Raw genomic sequence first — 16,223 nt, 5'->3', positions numbered from 1 at the left:
TGATCCCTTAGGGGAGATCCTTCGAGATCCTTTCGGCAGAGGGGGATCACTGACACCTTAGGGGAGATCCTTTATGTTAAGAAAGTGGTAATTGCGCTACATGTATCTGTCTGGCGGCTTATTGTTGGTATATATATTTCGCGAGTGTGAAGGAAGATCCTTCATGTTAGCGGTATTTTCGCTACATGTATTTGTGTGAATAAACTTTGGTTGGGAGTGGTCAATCGTAGGAGGTACGATTAGGATTCATTTTGCCAGAATAATATTTGTAGAAAAGGATAGCCAAAACGATAGCAACCATTGATCTAAAAAATATTCATGAAATTTACCTGGAGATAAAGAACAATTATCCAAAATACGGTGAAAGGTTTCTGTATTTTCTAGCTGCTTGCCAATACCTTGATCCTGATATTGATTTGGAGGCAACATTGAAGCTGAGACCGTATGGAGGTCTAATTGGAATTGATAATTCGTCGCTGGACAACTACTTCAAATCGTTCAAAATACTTTGACTTCATGCAATACTCCACGATGCATCGGGCTTTATAGCAGAGTACAGTCGTAAAGGCCCTGGATACTCCTATGTGTTACCTTGTCCAATTACGAATGAGTATTTGGGTCACATCACGGGATTGGCTTTTTGTTTGTTTGTGAAGACGTTCAAAAACAATTTGTTCACTTTGTTGGATTGCTGAAACAAGAAATAGTGATATTGGATTTTGAAGGTTTTCGTTACAAGAAAACTGGTTTTATAATAAAAGAGTTATCGCTTTGTTGAAATAATTATTCGGACACAATTCTTTTTCTTCCGCCAGTTTCCTACAACTCACTTTCCGCTAGTGACAGGAGATCTCATAAGTGGGTTACAAAATTTTTACATGGTTTGTCTTGGAACAGCGGTACTTATCCTTATTGGTTTCTATCACAAACTTTTGTCGCCACTAAACTTCGGTTTCTGTTAGGGAAATTTTATGCCAAAGGGAAAGAGAAAACAAAATCACTCCAAACTCTCTTGCAGAAAGAGGTAATAGATTTGGAAACACTTCTATGTCCGAAAGTTGAAGATATTAAATCGCCAATTGATAATATTACTTGTGCTCTGCACTCTTTCTACCTACCAGAAAAGCAAAAGAGGAAACATTGTGCTAAAAGGAAAGCACAGCTGTATTTCTATTGGATCTCTCTGCCATCCAATGAGCCGTCGAGTGGAGAAGGCAGCTCCGTCAGTTCTTCAAGTGAACTTATCTCCAAGTTTGACACAGTAAGCAGTTACATAACGAATGATAATCAGTTGACATTGACTTTTTTAAAAGAAGAGAAAATAGAATCACGGGGACAGAATATTCTGCGACAACAACAGATTCTCTGCAACACTAAAGAAATTGAGACGCTGAAGAAATATCTTTCATTACTTGAATATTTTCAAATGTATCATGTCGTTACAACAGAAAATCAGAAAACTGAAACTAACCCCTTTACCTACGCCCAAGTGGCCAGCACCAGTTCAAGTACCTCTGGACGATGACAATCTCCCTGATGAAATTAAAATGTTGGTCGGTGAAGGCAACGTAGAGTCTATTGTCTACTATGGAAGTTGTTACGGAATGCAGGCAAACTATAAAGTGACTTACAAAAAAGACGACAAAGACTCTACACTATTTGTGAATTCTTTTGGATTGAAAGAGAGACTAACAAAAATGCAATTTAAACTAAAAAAAAACTGAGTGTAAATTCATTTTTGCAAATAACTTATTTTCAAATGAGTGTTAAAGAAGACCAGATAGACTCCGCTAATGTAGGGGGTTTGAATGCTTTAGTTTTTGATGAGGAAAATCAAGAAAAGCGTTCGTGGAAGTTTTTTAATTCTCGGCTACCACGATCCGAAGTCGTCTATTTTACTCAAATTTTGATAATACTTATCGTAGTGTCTTTAACAAAGCTTGTGTTTTCCCAACTTGATTGTGAGGAATCAAAATTTTTGTTTTCATTGCTTTCGATCACAGTTGGCTACGCTCTTCCAAATCCAAAGCTATGAACAAAATAATATCCACTAGCGATAGGCTTTTTATGGCTGTTTGTGGTCCGTCGTGTTGTGGAAAAACAGCACTTATATTCCAAATGTTATTGAGAAACACTTTCTATCCAACCTTTAGTTCTATTTACTACTTCTATCAACACGAGCAGCCAAAGTTCAGCACAATAGAGCGTAAAGTGAACATTTTTTTCACTAAGTTTTCTGTATTCAAATTCATTTCTCAGCTGGAAAATTGTCTGCTTGTGTTTGACGATTCGTGTGAAGAAATTTTCAATGACAAAGAATTTTCAAAACTTGCAACTGCGGGACGCCATAGAAATATTAGTGTGATTTATGTTAAGCATAACTTATTTCAACAGAGTAAATGGTCGCGAACGATTGATCTCAACACAACCCATATCATTTTGTTCAAATCACCTAGAGACATACAGCAGATCACCTGTCGGAAAACAGTTGAACAATACAAATTTTTTGAAGGAAAGCTATGAACTTGCAAAAAAGCAACCTTTTGGACACTTACTCATTGACTTAGATCCAAAAACATCAGACTCCTTGCGTTATTGTTCAAATATTGTACAACCAGGTCTAACAATTTTTTATCTACCGTCCTCCAAAGCGATTATCACGACTTCGACAGATGAGAGAGAAAGAGTTATGTATGCTAAAGCAAATGCTCGAGCTGCCCGAGAGCAATTTCAGAAAGTTCCTCAAACAAGCACCAAATAGCTTTATAAACTATCTCTGTGAGTGTTTGCTCAATGTGATCAATGGCAACGTTCCAGTGAACAAGCAGTTACTTAAAAATCAGGAGAAATCATTTCAACAATTATTATAAAAAAAAACAAGTTTGGAGAAAAAGCGAAACGTTTTAGCCAAAAAACCAGAACTCATTCGAGCGTTGGGATTGTCGTGCTATATTTACTTGAAGGCAGAATAATGCATGCAGAAGAGTTTGTTTTGATCACTAAAAGAATGTTCATTTCAAAAAACCCAACCAAGGAAGAAATATTTGATAATCCAATGTATCAGCAAAAAGCAACTCAGTTAGCACTCCTACAGAGGACTAATCCGAATTTTGAACGAAATAATGAGAAAAAAGTACAAGATGCGGACACTAACACTGATAGGTCGATCAAGAGAACAAAGAGTAGCGGTGATGTAACAAGTGATGCAGAAGATGTAAGAACCGAATCGTTTTTTAGTGATGACAGGGAAATAGAGCCAATAGTGAAAAAAAGGAGGGATTCAGCATTCGACTCAATAATGCTAGAACTGAAACTAGTGGATGAAAACAAAACCAAAAGAGCTGCAATTATCCTAAATAAAATTTTCAATTCAAATAATGCTTTTATTAGTGAAGAGACTAACATTCTGCACATTAACGATGAGCCCCAAGGAGTAGATGTAACAAGCTTTTTGTACAATTTACAACAACCCACAAAAAATTGACATGTCAAAGTATTCCAAAAACTTGAGTGAACTTGATATATCAGCTGACTTGGTTTATAATACTCACGCAAAAAAAGTTGTAGATCAGTTTTACAGTGCAGATGAAAAGGAAACTGCATCCAAACAACCGAAGCAAAAAACAAAAAAAGAGCAAGAAGGAAGACAATCTGAACCAACGGAAAAACATGCAAAGCCAAGAGTCGATGAAAGTAAAGAGAAGACAGCGGAAGAGGCGCGTAGCAAAGAGTGGGATATCTATTGACGATGTGCGGAAACTTGACAAGCTCTATTTAAACGGTCCTGCGTCATTTGGAAGCGCAAAGAAAATTAAAATGTATCTGGAAACGAAACCATCTTTCAACAAATACCGTTAAGGTCGCCTCAGGTTTCCAAGGCTTAAAGTTGTTGTTAACGACATAAATGAGATCTGGTCCGTAGATCTAGCATATGTTGATAAACTTGCAAAATAGAACGGTGGTGTAAAATATCTGCTTGTGGCTGTTGACTGTTTGTCAAGATATCCCAGGTTTGAGCCACTGAAAACAAAATATGCCACAGACAGCACAGGTCTTCAAAGATGATCAAGCATAAACACCTGAGAAAGTTTGGGTTGATGATGGTACCTAAGTTCCTAGGTGCCTTCAAATCCCTATACACTGAACGCGGAATTCATTTATACAGTACGTTCAGTGAGAAAAAGTCTGCTTTTGCGGAAAGAAATATATGCTCTTTGAAAAATATAATCTACAGATATTTAGAAGAAAAGTGGACTTATTCATATCTAGACAAATTGGAAGCGTTTGTTAAAAGAATCAATTCTAGAGTAAATCGAACGATAAAGCTCGCTCCGAACAAAGTCACGAAGAAAGACGTTCCATGGCTTGTGTCCTTGACTGCAAATACAACAAACTCTCAAAAACCCAAATTCTATATTGGTGATTTTGTGCGCATAGTGAAAAAAGAGGAGACTTTCGGGAAGGGCTACAAACAGTCGTTTACTGACGAGATATTTGAAATCGCATCTATCCCGACATTGCATCCTCCCACGTATTCTCTTATTGATGCGGATAAAGAAGTTATCCAGGGTAAATTCTATCAACCCGAACTTCAACTAGTACGAGAGTCTCCTCTAAAAAATGGGAAGTAAACGATTTGAAGACGAGTTTACGGTACATGTTATTTCTAGCGCTTCGACGGAGATCGTTGATCAAAACACACTAGCTTCGTTCAGAAATTTTTTCAACGACGAAATTCAACTATCTGGCGACTGGAGGGTAGCCCTAAACGAAATTATTTTTCCGACCAAAATTCAGCATGTGGTGAATGGAGATTTGATAGCATATAGTCTTAAGGGTTACGAGGACTCACAAAGAATCTCATCTGATGCCAATCTCATTTCTCGACCTTACAGTGGAAAAATTCTCTTTCATGACTGGATACTTTGACACTGTTGCTCAACTTTTATTTACTATCAAGCGAACAGTTGGACTACCTAATTTTTCGTTTCGTGAAATCAAGAGTGCTGGAAAAAACGAAATAATTTTTGGTAAAAATGAGGGAATCACTTTTCCTAGTGAAGAAAAACCCAGTATTGTGGGTTTTACAGGAAATCAGATAAACATGGTGTACATATTGGGTACAAAATGAATACAGCTACATCAAATAAATTAATGAAGAGCGATGAGACAAAAGCTTATTATGGAGAATTCCCTGCTGATCTGTGCGCGGGAAAGCACTTAATATTCATTTACACAAACATTATCGAGTATCGATATGTTGGTGATGCTAAGGCGCTTTTATTACATGTCATTGATTCAAAACAACGTCTGAAAAACGGTAGCGTGTGTGAACTTGAACCAACATAGAATAGTTTTTCTTTCAAAATTGGACTATAAAAAACTAAAAACTACTTTCAAATACGATTCAATCAATTTCCATAGAGTTACGTACCGAAACAGGTCAATTAGTCCCCTTTTCAGGGACCGGTAAAGTAATATTGACGTTACAGTTCAAAAAATTTGGTGATTAAAACAATGGAATCGTACTATACCAATCAAGCATCTTCGTTGCCTTATTTTGCTGGACACTATAGACAAAGAGGAAGTGGCTTTGGAGCTTTAGCAAGTGGCATAGGTCGAATCGCCTTACCGCTTGCACGAAAATTCATTCTACCCAGCAGCAAAACGTGTGGGAAAAGAACTTCTCTTACAAAGTGTGCCAGAGTTAGTGGATGTTGTCAGAAAAAAAAATCCGCAAAGCAGGCGTTGAAAAACACTATTTCGAATACAGTTAAAAAGCAAACAGGAGGCTCATTAGCACTGCGAATGAGACGACAAAACCGAATGAATCGGAGACGGTCTAAACGATCTGGCTCAAAAGCTAGAAAAAGTACTAATATGAGAAAGACAGTCATTTCAAAAAAACAAACAGCCAAAAAGAAGTCGTTCGGATTTCTTCGCTAGAGTTAAAGATGATCGGTAACATGTTACCAACAGAGGCAACACATAGTTCCCTGGATTTGCTTGAAAAACCAGCGCTTCTTGTAACGTTTGATGGTAGTTTTTGTATGCTCACAAAAGTTTCATTGAAACTGAATTTTCTCATAACAAAGATGCTAAAGCAACTTGGTTGGCACGTCAAGGTTATTCATACGAAGAGAACCCCGGGGCAATTCTGGCAGCTGAAGTTAACAGACGAAAAGCTTTGGTTAGACAATCTGCCGAATGTACTTTTTATGGAAAAGTAGCTGTAGATTTTTTTTACTTGCGATCGACATCTTTTGAGTGGTGTGACGCTGCGAATTTCTTTTCGACGATCAATAGATGATTTTGTCACAATTTCCGACGATGCTGCAAAATCCTACAAAGTAAAAATTATAGAAGCTAATTTGTATGTGAGAAAAATGACGTTGAAAGATGACGTGGTTTCTGCAATTGAAAAAACTTTACTATCAAGTCCAGCGTCCTATCCGTATTTGGAGACCATAACTAAAACGTTTCTTGCTTCTACTGGCTTGCAAAGCTGGAAACAAGAAGATGTTTTCAGCAGGGAGCCAATTCGACGTCTAGCTATATATCTTAACACAAATGAAGCGTTTTTAGGAAGCAAACAACTCAATCCTTTCCACTTTCGTAAATTGAATCTAGAGCAGATTTGTATTTACCGAAATGGACTTCCTGTTGCTGACAGTCCAATACAATTGATGACAAACGCTTATATTTCAACACAATGTCAGACTTAGCCTATATTGACAATGGTCATGGAATAAAATTGTCTGAGTACCCGAGCCATTTTATTATAGTGTTTGATCTCACAAGCACTCAGCAGGCGTCGCATGATTTTATTCACCCTGAACTCACCAATTGTTCAATTTCAATTGAACTCAAGTTTTCAGTTGCCTTGCCAAGTAATATAGAAATTTTCATTATTGGTGAGAAAGCGAGTTTTATTTTGATCGATTCGGCTCGGAAAGTTTCTTAAAAATCATATTCTGACAAACTAATGGATGAAGACGAAATAAACAGCCTGATTCAAGCATGTAAACTTCTACAAATTTTGTGGTGTCTTTGCAGCTGATAATTTTCCCTTGAAATTGTCACAGAACAGATTCATTATTGTGAATGTATCCAGCTCCGATTCTATTGGAACACATTGGACACTTTTGTGTAGGAAGAATGGCAATTACATTTTCGCTGATCCTCTTGGACAGAAATTAACATCATACAAATGTTTGTACAGCAGACTGGCCTCCGCTGCTCTTGATATTCAAAACGTGTATGAATTGCTTAGAAATCAACCTATACAAACACAAAACTCTATTTTGTGTGGCTGTATTTATGTTGCTCATTACATTTATAACAACACAAAAATAGTAAAAATGAGTGATGTTGATTTGATTCGATTTGCGCTTCATATGATGCTCTAACTAACTCTACTAAAACTCTGCTTAGTTGAAAAGTATTTTTTTCAAAATTTTATTCTCTTCATACACTATGCGTACAAACAAAACATCAGTATCAACAAGCAAATCACCCTATCCGCTCAAAAAAATGTCCATTATTTGGCAGAAAGCACCTGAGTGTGGCCCAGACAAGATAATTTGAAATCTCTTTATAGATTCACTTGCAAAGCTATCAGTTTCAGTTTGTTGGTTATTGGACATTTTAATACAATTTTGCAATTACTTTTGATGGAGTTGAAACTGTACGCTGCTTCCTTGCTGCAGTCGTCGTTGATTGTCTTCATTCAACGTCACGTTGCTGCTGTTGTTGACCTTTTGATTAGCAGCTACGTTAGAGAAGTTTGGCAACAGTTTCTGAATTGAGTGGGAATCTATGCTCAAATTTTTGTTGTATTCATCCGCCAGAACAAGCTTTTGAAACATTTCTCCATTCAGCTTTAGGGTATTTGAATAGGCAAACAAGATCTTGAATGTCGTGTAGAGACAAGGCACTGTATAGATTTTTTTAAGCTTTGATTTGTCTGGAGACTTTGTCACGTCTGATGTATCCACCAAAACATGGTAATGGTTAGTTTTCAAAGTGCAAAAGGGGTTTTCAAAATGAACACACAGCATATTTTTTACACCATTCAACTCCTGTTTTTCATCACAAACTGAAAATTTGAACGCCTTCTGAAATTGTTTGAAGTAACCCGGCGATCGTTCAAACATTGCTTCAACCATTTTGATTAATCTGTGGAAGCAGCCGAGGATGAGGACGCTGATTCGTATCCAGAATCTTTTTCTGCTAGTTTAGGTTTTTAAGCCACCGGTTTGTTAGCAACTGAAGTATCTTTTTTCCCTTCTGACTCTGGCACCGAGTTTCGTATCCTGCCACTTTTTTTCATAAGTTTGTCAAATTCCTCTGTTGTAAGGGATATTCTCTGTTCAAATTCGTATTCATTGTCTTTTCTCTTAAAAAGTTTCAAAAAGACGTACGTCCCGGTGTTTTCATAGGTTTTGAGAGTAGCTCTTATCAACCTCTTTTCTGTTTTAGATATATCGAAATAGCAATCAACGTACTCTTTGTCTTTGCTTGCAGTGAAAGGCATTTGTACCAAATTAGCTTGGAAGTTTTTGTTGTAGAAGGTAGTCAACTGTTAGCGAAAGGTTAAATTATTCAAATGTTCACTATTCATTCCAAAACAGTACTAATAAGTGTGTTTCAAGTTATTTACATATATCACATGTCTTCAGAGGCCCATGTATTTCCCATATAATTTATATATCGCGGAGTTATATTTAGATCAACACGAGGTATTTCTTGGCATTACCTTGATAACCCACACACACACACACACAAATACACACTGGTAATAGTCCCTAACGCCAGGAATTTCAAAGAAACTAACTGATAAGAGGGGAATAATACGTGTTAGGTGTGATAATTCCCTCGTATCAAGGAACCAAAGTGAGGTTTCAATTACAAGCAACGTGCTCCCCACCTCAGGCGCGCGGCATGCGTGGGTTACACGTGTGTGGTCTACTTATCCAACTTGGTCCAAGTTAATGAAAAACACCTGGCGTTCAACTAAAATTTTGTAAATACATGTGCAGTTTTAAGGCGTGTGCCTAATTCTGTTATAAACAAAGCAGTAAAGCACATATGTTTTGAATCAAAATTCCGGGCCAAAATGGTTGGCTTTTGGTTGTGCCGGGGGCAGATAAGAGAACTGCCACTGGACTCACATTGTTAACTCACAAACTACATGGGGGTAAAATCCCCGCTATATTTTATTTCATTTCGGTTTCGAAACAGCAACTCTTTAACTTTGTTGAAAGTCTACTGTCTGAGCAGAAGTCAAATTTTGTGAACACATATCCTTGCGCTTAAAATACCTTCACAATTTTTTCTTGTTCAATTATCAAAAACAATCAATTTGCTTATCTTCTCTTCAAAGCATTCCAAAATTCTTTAAAACATTATTATCTCAAAATTCTTCAAACGCAGAAAATGTCTTTCCATATCCTGAGCGACCAAAACAATGTCTGGGAGCGAACAATTGTGTACCAAACCTTTTACGAAAACTTTGTGGTTTTTATCCAACAAAAAAGGACAAACGAGAAAGAGGAGAATTGGACAACGCTTGAACACTTTATGATACCCAAAATCTTCATTAACTTCATTGCAACCTTGCCGGACAAAAAGGAGAGTGAAGATTGCGGTGGAACCCTTATCACTTCAGGCGGGTTTGTTCCACCTTTGTCGTTAACACATCCTCTTTACCCGTATGACATTGTGACACTGCCAAAAGAAACTCGAACTATTCTATACAAATACGATTGTGACTGCGTGCCCTTTTTCCAAAACCAGTTGGGAGTAGTTCGGGCCTGCAATGACCTAGCCGATTTATGGGGCCTTCCACATTCTCCCGAGTCACCACCACCAACACCAGGATGTGTGTCAACGCCAACGTCTGATCCTAGTGCTACTGTGACTCCGGAGAGCTCACCGTCTCTGTTTTCCCCCGTTACAGAGGAGAAACTTGCATGGAATTTTGGCTCACTACCAACTGCAAGTCAATTGATGCAGAATTTGTCTGCGACCGACTTCAGAACACCGTCTGGCTCGACGACACCAACAACAAATTTGGAGACCGGTTCAAGCTTGGTTGCAACAACAACAACAACAACAACAACAACAACAACAACAACAACAACAACAACAACAACAACAACACCCGACAACTCCGAGACGCCAAAAGTCACTCTCGCGCCAAGAAAATGAAGGTCCATTGGACCCTGTGAAAAACTGATGAATTTCTGAAAGGAAACCTAAACTCTGTTTGATTGTGTGAAGAATTGCTTATTGGAGTAATCAAAATTTGTGTTTTATAAAAATGTTGAGTCAATTTCTTTGATTAATTTGTTTCGATTTTGTAAAGATTAAATATTTTTTGTGTACAAAATAAAAATTTAATATTATTAGTCTGGTTCTTGAAAATAGAAAAAAAATTCGAAGGACTAAAGACAAACTGAAATTTTTTTTTCGAAAACCCGTAAAAGTGACTATATTTGCCAAATGAAGAAACATGTATAAACATGGTTTTATAGAGCACAATATCGTCTACAAAATATGACTTGAACAACTTTATTGAGAAGTGGTGTCTTTGCCCATTTTCAAACCATTTTTCGAACAAATTGCTCGAAAAATTGGAAATTTTTGAAGAAAAACGAAAACAATGAAAACGAAAAAGTTGGACAATTTTGTAAGGAGACATTTTGCTGAGTGTTCTACAACAGAACTCATAACAAAAATTTTGGAGGAGCATATTTTATGGGTCACAGAGAACAAAATCTATGTTCAGTCATATGTTTTTGTCTTTAACTTATCACCCTACAAGTGGAAGACTGATGAGGAAACTACTGAGAAGTATCTCATATGATGTAAAACAACACGCTCTAAATTTTTGGTCCCCATAAACTTTTTCATATCTGTAACAGAAAAAACGTTAAATTTTTTTTATTTCAGATAAAAATTTTTTTCTTTCAGATAACTTGAAAACATGCAATTTTTTAACGTTTCAATGTTATCCCTATGTTTTTTACTACAATTTGAAGGTGTTACTTTAGAAGTTCCTCATAAAAATTTTTAGAGAAGAAACTTTTTTTCTGAAAAAAAGGTCAATTTTTCCGAAAAATGAAAAAAATTGATGATATGGTTGTTTTGCTGAAAAGTACTCAGAATGTGTTTTTCTTACGACCTTGTAACAGAAATAAAAGTTTATGATGATCATGGCCAAAAAACCCCGGGAACACGGTTTTCGCAAACACCTGTTTTCAATTAGAAACATGTGGCTGCCAGATGTTTTGAAAAATCGTGTTCCCGAGGTTTTTTCACACTTCTGTAAAAACCAGTCTTCATAAAATCTCACGCTGTGAAACTTTGATCATAAGAATGATGAAGCTAGCTGTTAGCCAAGTATGAGTTCCATTAAAAATTGCGAAAAACAAAAAAAAATCAATTTTTTTCAATTTTTAAAAACATTTTTTCTTAGTTTTTTAAAATCTCTCAACCCTCTACTGATTCTGCTACAACCTCCAGTAATCATTGATGAGACTTGTTATACTAAAATTCAAATCTATTTTCAAAAAAAAATTTTCAATGTTTTTGGTTTAAAAAAAATGTGATAATAAACCTTTTTATCCCTAAAAAGAGATATTCAGTTGCACTAGAACACCAATAAAGCTATTTAACCATATAAGGCTCGCTAAAACACGTCACTGCATAGTAATTACGCATATATTGCATAGAAGTTACGCATATGTCTCCGACTATTACGGCAAAACATTGGTATTTGCATTTTAATTCAACTTTGCATAAGACATGATTGCAGCCCTCTTTGGCCAGAATACCAATCATATATGCAAATGGATTTGCATACAAAATGATCTAAGCCCTCACTGGCGAATGATGGCATTTGCATAAAGCAGGGACTAAATTTGCATAAAATGCTAGACGCCCTCATACGGGATAAAAAAATGTTGTTTCTAAAGCTTCATCCATCTCCTAATTTAATTAATTGGGCTGTGATCCGTGGGCAATGATATTATTCACTCTTGTGCAATCCTTTAGTTAACTGATTGGAAAGAAACTTTGTCCCTAGAAATTTCGTTTTCAAATTCAACCAATCAGGACGTTGGTTATTTTTAGAGAGTTGAAGGTTTGGTTTAGCTCGAACTCAAAACCATTTTATCTTCAAATTGATTCAACTATGAGTTTCTCGTGCAAATTTTGTAACGCCAAATTCACATTTCGCACCAACCGCAATCGTCACCAAAGGAACTTGCGTCCAGATGAAGTTGGAGTGCCAGTGTACCGCTGTGAACACTGATTTCACTACAAGAGATCTACAAACTCTCGAACGACATTTCGGAAACCGACATAATCCGTTAGTACAATGTTGTCTCTACTGCTACATTGGCTTTGATTCTGCTGATCGCTTTGCCACACACAAGAGATAAACATGAACTGCCCTCGAGAACTAGTGAAACAAGCAGAAGACCAACAGAATCCGCCTTTCAAGGAGCACTTCAAGCTTTCACTATTGATGGAACGGAGGACGACCAAGATCCCATGGAGTTCATGCTGAACAATAGAAACATCATAACTGACCTTATAGACAGCGAAGTTTCGAATGCAGCCAAAAAAGTTCAGTTTGTTGTCTCTGGATCTCTACAAAGAAAGAAACGAAAATGACAACGAAGAACAAGCTATCGAAATCTTTGCTAGCTCTGAAATGACTACACTGTACTTGGATGGACTCTCAAACGAAGATTTTTTCAAGATGTTGATTAAGATGTTAAATATTCTCTTCATGTTTTCGTCACAAGGCAGTGGATGGATTCTACGCAAAGTAAACAGACTGGAGATCAAGATAGCCTTTGCCCCCGTGCATGCATCGTCATATATAGCTCTACCTGGTTTCCTGAACGGATGCCGTTCACTGCTCAACATACGAAACCATTTTGATCACAACTGCTTCGTGTATTGTTTCGTTGCCGCGTATCACATCGAAAATCGAATCAATTTACTGACAGAAGGTCGATCGGGAACAAAGGACGAATCCAGATACGTACAAGAATGCGGAACGACAGCCGGTTGGAGACTATCAGATGCCCATGCCCATAAACAGGATCCCATACTTTGTGGACGCCAACGACGTTCGCGTCAATGTTTTCGGGTAAGTGTTTCTTTAATAATATCAATAAAAACTAAATATTCCCGCTAAACGAATCAAAATGTTAAAACTGTATTGGTCTTCATGAATCCGTTTTGTTTACAGAATACACGTATGGTGATGAAGATGTTTGGTGGAACACGTTGTTTAGGGAACACGTTTGGTGATGATCTACGTTTCCAAAAAGCCAAACAAATCCTTCACAATGGACCTTCTCCTCCGCGATGAGAATGCCCATCACTACGTTCTCATCTTGAATCTGGAACGATTTGTCGCATACTTCAAAGGTATAGCCCACCGTGCAGCGCAGCGTATTTGTCGAAATTGTTTTCATTTGTGTACAAACAGAGACACTTATCAAAACCATGTTAAAACATGCAGCGAACATGCAGCAGCAGAAATTGTTATGCCAAAAGAACAGTTCCCTACAGTTCCGAAATTGGAAAGCACGCTGGTTTCTTCCTATCGTTCTATACTTTGACACAGAATCTTATCTTGTTCCAATCGCTACAGCACAATCCTCACCCTCTACTTCCTACACAGTTGCAATTGAAAAACATGAACCTTGTGGTTATGCTATAGCAGCCATAGAACACGGTAAAGCAACTCCTGTCTACTTTGAACAAAAGAGGTGACAACTGTATGAACAAATTTGTAAAATCTTTGCACGTACTGGCGCGGGACATCTACAACCGAAAACGAGCTTTCTACGGACCCTACCGCGGACCTGTTCCAGCGCGTGAAAATAACACAAGATGTTGGATCTGTGAAAACGAAATAAACGATGATGCTGAGCTTGTTCTTGACCATTGTCACTACGATGGTCATTTTCTAGGGTGGGCGCATCAACTCTGTAACACTCGTCGCAGAACATCTAACTTTACGCCAATGATTGGTCATAATATCAAAAAGTATGATATTCATCATATATGTCTCGCGCTAGCAGAGTGTGAGCCGGAAACGAAGTTTGAAGTTATACCTTCTACGGACGAAAACTATATATCACTCTGTCGGAGTGTTCATAAAAAATTTTGAGTCGGAGGCCGGACAACAAGTACCCATCTTCGAATACATAAGGTTAATTGACTCGTTTAACTTCATGCCCCAATCACTCGAGTCCTTGGTAGCTGATCTGCCTGACAATCGCTATGACATTCTACGCCCTAAGTATGAATCTTACTCCCATAGCGATTTTCAAATTCTCTGCCAAAAAGGTTTTCACTGTTATTCCTACATCACATCAGAACAAGTGTTTGAAGAAAAAGTGTTGCCTCCATTATCGGAATGGAAAAATACATTGCATGGCGGTGAAGTCACTATCAGCGAAACCGACTACAATCATGCTCAAACAGTGTTTTCAAAATTTGGTTGTCAAAACATCGGCGACTACCAAGACCTTTATCTAACCTGTGACACTTTGCTCTTGGCCTGCGTCTTTGAGGCTTTCAGAGATATCTGCTATGACAGGTACGGTTTAGATTGCGCACAGTACTATGGAGCATCAAATTCATCAGGAGATGCGTTCCTCAAGGTGTGCAAACCCGACCTGCATTTGCTAACCGAGAGAGAACAAATTGAACTTGTAGAGAACATGATGCGCGGAGTAGTGACTTCAATCTATGAGCAACGACTCTTTCAAGCAAACAACTGCCATCTGCCGAACTATGATGCTTATAAGCCGTCTACATATGCGTTGATGCTAGACGCAAATAACCTCTACGGCGGCGTAATGCAGAACGATCATTTGCCCTTGAAGGATTTTGCGCTAGATGCACACATCACGCTCGAGGAAGTACTCAAAATTTCGTCAACGGCACAGCATGGATACATAATTGAAGTTGATATTGATTATCCACCCGAATTTCATGAAGCTCATCAAGATTACCCTCTGGCGCCATGCAAATTGAAAATCAAACATTCTTGGCTGAGCGGTTACCAGAAAAATTTGAAAGTACAGATGCACTTACCTGAAAAGTCATCTGGGCCAAAATTCGTCCAAACGCTGTTGCCTAAAAACCGCTACACGCTACATTATCGGCTTGCACAATTCTACAATTCAATGGGGCTCAAAATCACAAAACTTCATCGGGCATTAATGTTTGAGCAATCGAACTGGATGCGACCCTACATGGAGCTAAATACCAGTCTCCGGATTGCTGCCAGTACTGCTTTTGGCAAAAAGTTCTATAAGGGCATGAATAATTCAGCGTTCGGAAAAACGTGCGAGTCGAAAAGGAACCGTGATCAAGTCGTTATTGTTCGAAATGCTGAAAACAACTGTGATCGAAGCAATCAAAAATATAGCCGTCAAATTTTTAACACCAGTTAGCAGTGTACTCTAAGAAACATTGATACCTTAATGCACTCAGAAATTAAACATTAAGTCTTAGAGAACGGCATTTATTGGTTTATCACATTTATTAAGATCTTTTTTACCTTGAACGTATTCCTGTACATTTACTGAATTAATTCTTAATTCCATTCTTTTGAAACAGTGAGGTAAGTCAGATGTCAAAGGTGAAAGTCGTAACTTTTATCTAACAAAAAATGTAACACAAACGTGAAACATAGCAGGACACGTCCTATATAAGAATTCAAAGAAATTAAGCAACAAAAGACAACAATATCAGCCTTCTTATAAAAGCCTCCTATAATAAACAAATCAAATACCAAGACGTCTAAAAATTGAATGTAACACAAAAATAATTTTAAAAAATTCTTTCTAGTCTTTTTGGAAAAAGTGTTATGGAGGTTATTAATACTGAAAACCTGAGCCTCAAAAGACTTTTCCACAATGTGAGTGTAGACAAAAAAACACCGCCTTTGTAGAAAACCACTGCAGACAAAGTAAATCCAAGGACATGGCAAAAAAAAACATTTTTACGAATGTCACTGCAAATTAGTGGCAACGAACTCAATGAAACTCGCAATTAAAACTTTGAACTCTTCGACATCTTTTGCTTTGTCTATCAATAGAAAGCATATATCAACATGATGTAAGTAATTGGATGACCACGCAACGAAAGTAGCAGCAAATGCAGGCAACAATCAAACGTTC

At 37.5% G+C, this 16,223-nt stretch overlaps 1 protein-coding gene across 1 annotated transcript in view; it reads right to left on the bottom strand.

Moving 5' to 3' along the window:
- Positions 1–16,223, bottom strand: part of LOC142337706 (centrosomal protein of 290 kDa-like) — a 270,490-nt gene that overhangs the window by 44,420 nt on the left and 209,847 nt on the right. The gene's annotated exons all lie outside the window — the stretch shown is intronic.

The sequence above is a fragment of the Convolutriloba macropyga genome, chromosome 4 (genome assembly GCF_964194025.1).
Source record: "Convolutriloba macropyga chromosome 4, txConMacr16.3, whole genome shotgun sequence".
Taxonomy (NCBI): Eukaryota; Metazoa; Xenacoelomorpha; order Acoela; family Convolutidae; genus Convolutriloba; species Convolutriloba macropyga.
This window is presented reverse-complemented; position numbering and strand designations above follow the sequence as displayed.